A 9088-nucleotide genomic window follows, 5' to 3' on the forward strand; every position below is an offset into this window, starting at 1 on the left:
AAACTCATCATCAAGACGGGAGTATTAAAGTTGTGAGTGGAAAACGTTTAGAAACAGAGAAAGTATGCACAGTTTAGATGTGAGAACATTAAGTTGCTTTTTTTTTTTTTTTTTTTAACCAGGTTAAAGAAGCAGCGTGTCGCAGCTGTCCTGCATGAACTCCAGCTGATACCAAATATGCAGAAAATCTAATAGTGCAGCTTCTTGAACACCATTCTGAGTGAGTAAAGGGGGACTAAATCACAACACTTAATGCAGATCATGCTATACTGATTTAAAGAAAGTGGTTGTTTTATCGAATTTTACAGCTACTGGATCTTCAACTTTTTACACGACCTTGATTTTTTTTTCCTTTTAAGATATTTGTTCTGAATTATTAGTCATTTTTACTTTATACTTGCAAATGACTGTTCTTAAATGAATTGATCGTTATTGGGAACAAAAAGCCCTGATCAAGACATTCTTAGTAACTAACAAAGACAAAAATCCATAGAGTCAATCAAAATGGCTTTTTAAGATTTGCTGATCTCAAATGATAAAAACAGCTGGTAAAGTCTTCTTGTGGTGCATATGTGGGCCTCACTTTAATTTTTCCTGCACTCAGCAAAAAGTGTCATATTCAATGTGGGCTGGCTTGACAGGTTTGAGCTGTTGTTACCTGAAGACTGCAGGTGCTGCATATGGAAATTAGGAACTGATGGAGAAAGCTAAAAACAACACTTATCAACTGTAATGGGTGAAGGAATTAGCCAAAACACTTGATTTAAACTGAAATAAAAAGAGAAACGGCATGCAGTGTAAACATTACAGCACAGGTTTTTTTATGTGGCGTTGAAAGATGTGGTTGTGCTAGTTCCTGTTTTGGTGTTAACCCTTAAAGCGGATTTCCTGTAGTTCTTTTTAAAGAGCTCAAATCGGAGGTGTGACCTGTCTCTGAGGGCAGCTGATTCTTATCAGACAGGTTCTTATCTGTTACTGAGGTGGAACCGGAGTGCTGCCGATGAAGGTGCACACCTGACTGGGAGATGTTTAGCTGTCTCTGCTTGTTGCCATCCAGCTGAGATTTCATATCTTTGTGTGAGAATGAACAGCTTCACACACTTACAGTAAATTCAGATATAACAGACCTGTTGCCATTTGGAATGATGTGTTCCTGATATATTGTGGAATATCTTTTCAGCACAGAACAGATTATGGTTATTAAAATGTGTTCACTTACAAACTATCTGAAGCATTTGTTGCATTAATTCAAATTATCCACATGGGTGCAGTATTGACCTTTCTTCATCTTTCATCTGTTAACTGGTTAGATTTAATGTGTGGAAAAGATTTCTAAAGGGACAAAAACTGATAATTGCCTTAGCTGAATAATTAAAATTTCCCCTGGTTCGATTTAATAGTTTTCAGCCAATTGTATCCAGAGACTATTGTTCCTTGTTCTGTAAACAATATGTGGATGAGGGAAAAAGCTTTAATTTATTAGCAGCGCCGGCATTTTGACAATTGTTTTAACAGTGAAACATTACTTGAGTACAAAATGAACGCAGAAACACACATGAATTGGAATCTAAAATAGGTTTCCCACAAATGCAGGTCGATGTTAAAATATGCTTTCTAAATGTGCTTTGGGTCAAAAATAAACGGGTCTGTAATAACTCTTCACAATAGATCATCTCTGGTTCAAATTTGAAGCGGTTATGGCACAGTTATATTTTAAGCACTTAAAAAGGATCTACCTTGTACTTGCATTTCATTTTCCAAAATAATAATGTTTTTGATCAATATTGCACTGCAAGGCATGACATTTTAATCAAGGCAAAATAAGTTGATAGATATATTTAATTAATATAATAAATATCCTCTGAAATAAAATATGTCTACAATAAATCCTAATAATTATTAAGAAAAACATTAACAGGAAAAAAGTTCTATACCTTTTTTCTTGCTATGTTAGTTTCAGTTTAGTTAGTTTTATTTATATAATTAGCAAAAAGTAAGATATTTTATATTAAGTTTATTGTTTTTGCTTTCTGTATGTAACAATGCTTCTTGGCTGCTGCTGTGCCTCAATTTTTTAATAAGAGACATTGTCTCAGTGTAAGAGATCAGCTATGAAGCTTTCATGAACTCCCTGTAATGTCAGGAAGAAAAAGCTTTAATTAGCACTACAGCAGAGCTTACTTCAACAGGAAGTTAGAAAAGCAATGGTTTCATACTCCCAGGAGCCATTGTGGGATTGCATATGACGTGTTTTTTGATTTTTGAAGGACAGCAACCATGAACGTTTCCGAAGAACAGGCCCAGATAATTTTGCAGTGATGCACCAAAACCCACAATTTAGAAGGTTTTTCAAGCTGTCATCATATTTAGGTGGCAGGCTTATAAATATTAATTAAAAACAAATGAATTACTTGAAACCTTGTTTTCCTCTCCCTTAAACTTATATTCATGCAACATATAAAGGAAACCATATTATTGCCATGCTTAAAGTGCAGGACATGAGTACCAAATCCATGTTCAGCCTCCTGTTAATGTGCCTGTTAATATACTTTCTCATATAGTTCAATGCAACATTATTCATTTCCCTGGCAGATTCAGGTGTCTTTTAATTTGACCAACATTTTACTTTTGACTGGAAGTTATGTTAACATTTTTGAGTGACCCAGCCAGTGTCCTGACTCTAACAGATAATATGTGGAGGGAGCTAAAGATCAGGGTGATGGCAAGGAGGCCTTCCATCCCCAAAGACTTGGATGCACAAAGCTTGTCAGCAATTAAAAAAAGGGTTTGATTGCTGTAATCGGAATAAAGATTTTTTCCATTGATTGAGGAAGGTATAAATATTTTTGGACATTTCATTTTTAGACCCCTTTAAAAAAAAATTAAATGAAAGCAGATTGGTGCTGATTGTGGGTAGCTAATCATGTCAGCTGTATTTTTTGAAGTAATTGGTTTGCAGTTTATCTAAATCACATGCCTACACATGACTGCTTGTTGCCAATATAATCAGACAAAGTTTAACGTGTTGTCAGCAGGTGGATCCTTACAGTGAAAGGAGAATATTATATTATATTCTTGCTACCAGTGGATTATTTGTCTCTGCTCTGTTTTTACACATAATTGCATTTGTTCTTATGAAATTGATCAATAAAGTAGTGTTCCTTTTGTATTTGATGTTTGCTGTTTTACTGCCCTTTATGGCCAGGTTGCTCTTGGAGAAAAAGTATTAAGCTTAGTGAAACTTTTATCATGTTAGCAAAGGATTAAAAAAATAATAATTTTAAATTTGTCTCAGTATAAAAGAGCAGGGAAATTTGAAAGTTTCACAAGATGAGAAATAAAAAAACTTCCAATATGTAGAGTTCAGGAAAATCAAGACAGTGGTTTGAAATGGGTTAAATCTAAAAAGCTCCAACAGATGATGTCAAAAAGCCTTAGAGGTGAACTACTCTAATCTTAACCAACCTGGACCTGTGCGTAGAAAATGATGGCTTTCTTGTTATTTCATGAATTAACCTAAATAGGGAATCACATAACTAGAAACTGTATGACACCATGAAGCAGGCTAAATGATTTTATAAAGCAACATATTATGCCCTGACCTAAATAAAATTAGGAACAGGTGAGAAAAACACATTGACATCTATCAGTTTAGGAAGACTGATAGATATCCCATTATCCACAGATGGAGAAAATAAAATTACTCCAAGAGCCCACTGACAACTCATCCAGGAGTTCAAAAATGAACCCAGAACCACATCTAAAGCTCAACAAGAAAACGACTGGACAAAAATGGCATCCATCCAAGGCAAAACCTACTGTTGACCAAACATAACACAAAAAGATCTCACGATCACCACCAAACAACTTTATGACCCTCAAGACATTTTGGGAAAATATTCTGTGGACGGATGAAACAAAATTGAAATGTTTTGGAAGGTGTGTGTGTCATGTTACATCTGTTGTACAACTAACATCATTTCAAAAAAAAGAATACAATACTGACAGTGAAACATGGTAAACGTAGTGTGATGGTCTGATTCTGCTTTGCTCCTTCAGGACGTGAAATTGATGGAAGCATGAATTCTGCTCTCTGTCAAAGAATCCTTATGGTCTCGACTCTGGAGTTAAGAAGCAAGACAACGATCTGGAACACAGCAAGTCCATCTCTGAATGGCTCAATAAAGAAGTCAAAGTCCTAACTGAAGTCTGAGAGGTTGTGGTGTGACTTTAAACAGGTTCAAACTAGAAAGACTTCCAATGTGGCTGAAGTTACAACAATCATGCAAAGTAGAATACACTCACCGGCCACTTTATTAGGTACACCTTGCTAGTACCGGGTTGGACCCCCTTTTGCCTTCAGAACTGCCTTAATCCTTCGTGGTATAGATTAAACAAGGTACTGGAAACATTCCTCAGAGAGTTTGGTCCGTATTGACATGATAGCATCACACAGATGCTGCAGATTTGTCGGCTGCACATCCATGATGCGAATCTCCCGTTCCACCACATCCCAAAGGTGCTCTATTGGATTGAGATCTGGTGACTGTGGAGGTCATTTGAGTCCAGTGAACTCATTGTCATGTTCAAGAAACCAGTCTGAGATGATTGGTGAACGTTGATACAAGGCAGGATGGATCCTTCATGTTGTTGACGCCAAATTTTGACCTCACCATCTGAATGTTGCAGCAGAAATCGAGACTCATCGGACCAGGCAACGTTTTTTCAATCTTCTATTGTCCAATTTTGGTGAGCCTGTGCGAATTGTAGCCTCAGTTTCCTGTTCTTAGCTGACAGGAGTGGCACTTTGGTGTGGTCCTCTGCTGCTGTAGCCCATCCGCCTCAAGGTTCGACGTGTTGTGCGTTCAGAGATGCTCTTCATCATGCCTTGGTTGTAACGAGTGGTTATTTGAGTTACTGTTGCCTTTCTATCAGCTCGAACCAGTCTGGCCATTCTCCTCTGACCTCTGGCATCAACAAGGCATTTGCACCCACAAAACCGCCACTCACTGGATATTTTCTCTTTTTCGGGCCATTCTCTGTAAACCCTAGAGATGTTAGTATGTGAAAATCCCAGAAGATCAGCAGATTCTGAAATACTCAGACCAGCCCGTCTGGCACCAACAGCCATGCCACGTTCAAAGTCACTTAAATTACCTTTCTTCCCCATTCTGATGCTCGGTTTGAACTGCAGCAGATCATCTTGACCATGTCTACATGCCTAAATGCATTGAGTTGCTGCCATGTGATTGGCTAATTAGAAATTTGCATCAACGAGCAGTTGGACAGATGTACCTAATAAAGTGGCCGGTGAGTGAATATCCACAGCAATCGAAAAGACTCCTTCCCTCTTATCAAGCGTTAGCTTGATGTTAGTAGTTGGCACAACCACTTATTAGGCTCAGGGGGTGCTTGCTTTTTTTAAAGAGGTCCAGCTTGATTTTATGTAGTATTTGTCCATTAACAAATGAAATCATCATTTGTGAATATTTTGTATTTACTCGGGTTATCTTTGATGCTGAATTCTGTTAGATAATATAATATATTTAAATGTGCCAAACAAAGTAAAACTAGAATAAATCTGGAAGAGAGGAAATACCTTTCCTAGAGCACTATAGTTGTAGTCTGTTTATCCTTCACTCTCCAGCTCTGTAAGTCCTTTAACACTGTTTATCTTAGCACCCAGAAAATTGTAAAAGCACTACAATGGGCCACCAAATAAAGAGTAACTATTGATTATAGTGAATATGCAAAAATCCAAAATACTTTCCAGATGTTGGTGCCTTCAGTACACAGGAAGGGGTTTTATGTTACCTAAAGAGCCAAATTAAAACAAAGGCTATCAATTTTCCCTTATCAAAGAGGCAGGTTTCAAAATGCTTGATTCCAGTCACGCTGCCATTCATCAACCCCCCGGCTCCAGCCCAGCAACGTGACACTAAGTCACACTAAGGTGGGTTGGGGAAAAGTATACTGTTTAAACTTGCATGAGACAAAGTCTGATGTGCTTCGAATAGAGAAATACAAGAGATGGGCTGGTTGAGGCTACTGAGGGTCAACTGCTGTGAAAACAGTCTTAAATACTTTTAGAAAGTAACTTACAGATTGAAGAAAGAAAAAAAAATCCATCCAACACTGGCTGCTGCCAGGAGTTAAGAAAAATATAGATGATATATGTTGGGGAGAAAGATGTTTTTGAAGCTATAGTATAATAAATAAATCTTGTTACCTTTTGTTTCTTATTTTGTTTTATTTTCCCAGCAGTCAAGATGACCACTAACAGTTTTACACTTTTACTGCAAGTATGCTTTGAATCTCAATTACATTTTTGTTGGAAGGACTAAAAAGCAATTTGTCCCTGCTGCTCCTGGATTCTGTTCTTTCTATGTAAATGATGTGTTGATTAGTATGATACTTATTTCTGGCTGTACAGGAAATTGCCTGTTGGGGATAATACAAATGACTGGGGAAAGGCGATGCACCTTGTGTTTAAAGTTCTTATAAAAACCTACGGATTACAATGCACACTTTGACAGACCAACACAAGGTAGTTGGTAGAAGAGTCAACACTTTGCAGAATGATTTTTAGCTGCAGGTCCTTTGGTGTAGGTCTCTACCAGCTTGTTACATCTCAGGAAAAGCATGTTCTCAGTTTAATACTCCACCACCCCAGCCTGTTGGTTAGGTGAGCGGCCATGTGTCTTTGTGTTCAATCCATCATTTTCAGATGATGGATGGAGCTCTGTGAGATGTGCAAAGTTTAGGATATTGTTTTATATTCTAACACTGCTTTAAACTTCTCCACAGCTTTCTCCCTGACCTGCCTGCTGTGTTCCAAGATCTCCACAAAACAAATGGATTCATACTGAGATCAAATTATACCTTATGAATTAATTAGGGGACTTTTGAAGAAAATTGGTTGAACTAAATTGTATTTGTGGCTATCAGAGTAAGGGGACTATACACACCCAAAGTAATATTAAAGTCATATTTGACAGAACACTGTTGTTTCTATGACCTGGGTCCTTTCATACTGTCCCTTAAAGCTGGGACGGATCTGTCCTCTTTGTAAAGAACTGAGTTGGAACAACTGATACACCTCTGAGCAGAGAGTGGAAGTATACAGAACGGTACTGATGAGGATAAATAGACCTCGGCGCTCAAAGTTGAAGGCTTCCGTCGCACATCTGATTTTTCAAAAACATATCTGGAAACAAATCCTCTGTTTATGCAATGTGAACCGACAACGGTCAAGAATGGTGGCCTCACAAGGTTATTTTTATTGCGCTGAAATAACATGATGGCTGTGTAGAAAGAGCTGCAGACAGGTGGCTCCTGCTCTTTTTTTTTAAACCATGTCCCAGCACTGACTTCCCAGTTTATGCTGTGTAACTAACTGGCACATCCAACCCTTTGACTAACAGGGGCACTGCTGAATAATGTCACAAGAGCTGCTTAGGAGATAAAGGCTGATGCAATCCTATGATCGCTCCCTGAGTGCAGTGACCTCTTCTGACAGGACACTGTACGCTAACACACTGCAGAAACTGCTTGAAAGAGACATGACAAATAGCCCAAGGCATTTATCTGGTTTTCAATCTTCCCAGATCACACTCCGATTAAGTATCTGCAGAACAGGCCAAAACCGAGCATGCACTCAGGCTCCCATCCTGCAGAATACTGGGCTGAGATAATCTGCTGCCAGCATCCTAGTGTCTTCCCCTTCGGTCCTGTACAATATGTGTCCATGATCTTCTTTTCTTTTCGCTTACAGAATAAATTGTAAATATTAAGATACAAGTAGAACTATGACTTCATGAATAAAGTCAAAAGGTTGAGAAGATGGTCTAAATTCTGTTTTCTGATTAAAGGGGACTTATGCAAAATCCACTTTTTTAGCTCTTAAACACATTTTTGTGTATTTGGAGTTTCTGAAAGTCTAGAAAATTTTAATTTAGCCGCTCCAGGTCCTGTGATGATATAGTTAGTAGCTTTTTGGGTCATATTTGGTCAGTCTGTTGAGATTTTTCCATTTTTCTGTTACTTTTCATTCTCTATTACAGTAGAGAACACAGTATTTTCTGTGGAACTTCTAAAGATGGTCATGGATTTCCGGCTAGCCAATCCAGCGAATCCGTAATTTGTTTCTTGAAGGTTGCCGAAGCAGCAAGCAGAATAATCTAAATGTTCTGTTGTCGGGTATATTAACCCACAGCAGTCATTACACCGTCCCCCAGGATCAGAACCTCTTCGGAGTGCCTGGTTAAATTTTCTTTTTCATGGAAACATGCCGACATAAGTAGGGAAAGTCCTCTTCGTTTGCGCGAAGCACTTCAGGGTGGAGTGTTTCAGCAACCTCGGCCAGGATGAAGGAGGATTAGCCGAAAGACTCAGTCTGTCTGAGGAGTTAGTTCCTTCTGTCTATGGAAGTGACGGACAGAGCAAAGAGGTTAGCTGCAGATAGCGGTAAAATGACAGCCAGCTTGATTGTTGAGGTGTTGATATAACTCACTGGCTGTCGTTTTGATAGCATAGTGTTGGAAATACTTAATAGGGTCTGCATTGCTATGCTCAAGTTAGGTTTAATAATGTGTGAAATAAAATGTATTGTGTAACTTAGTGGCTTGCTCAAAACAGCTGTGTATGTGTGTGTCTGACTTAGCTATAATCTGCCCGGCACCAGTGAAGATATTTCTGTACATGTCTGAAAATAACAGCCAAAAGTAGAATAACAGAAATGTTGTGAAGGTCGAACAGACAGCTGAATGCCAGGTGTAAGAGTTCAACTGACACTCAGCTAGAAATATGTGTTTTTTCTTTGTAATTGTACACGCCTTGCTTTTGAGTAAAAACCCTGTTCTGGGGAGGAAAAGTCAGAAGTGTTTCTGGTGACTCAGCTGGAACATCTCTCCTCGGCCGGGCAGAAGAAACTGTGCAGACTCTGTGCTTCCTTTTATTATTTAGTTTTACTAAAACAGTATAGCATAGGACTTAGTTTTTCCAAAACAAACGAGCACGTAGGAGTTTCTGGGAACAACTCCATCAATAGCTTCGTGCCTCCTGCTAATGTTAATGCTTTTAGCTCCTT

The sequence above is a fragment of the Girardinichthys multiradiatus genome, chromosome 7, assembly GCF_021462225.1.
Source record: "Girardinichthys multiradiatus isolate DD_20200921_A chromosome 7, DD_fGirMul_XY1, whole genome shotgun sequence".
Classification (NCBI taxonomy): domain Eukaryota; kingdom Metazoa; phylum Chordata; class Actinopteri; order Cyprinodontiformes; family Goodeidae; genus Girardinichthys; species Girardinichthys multiradiatus.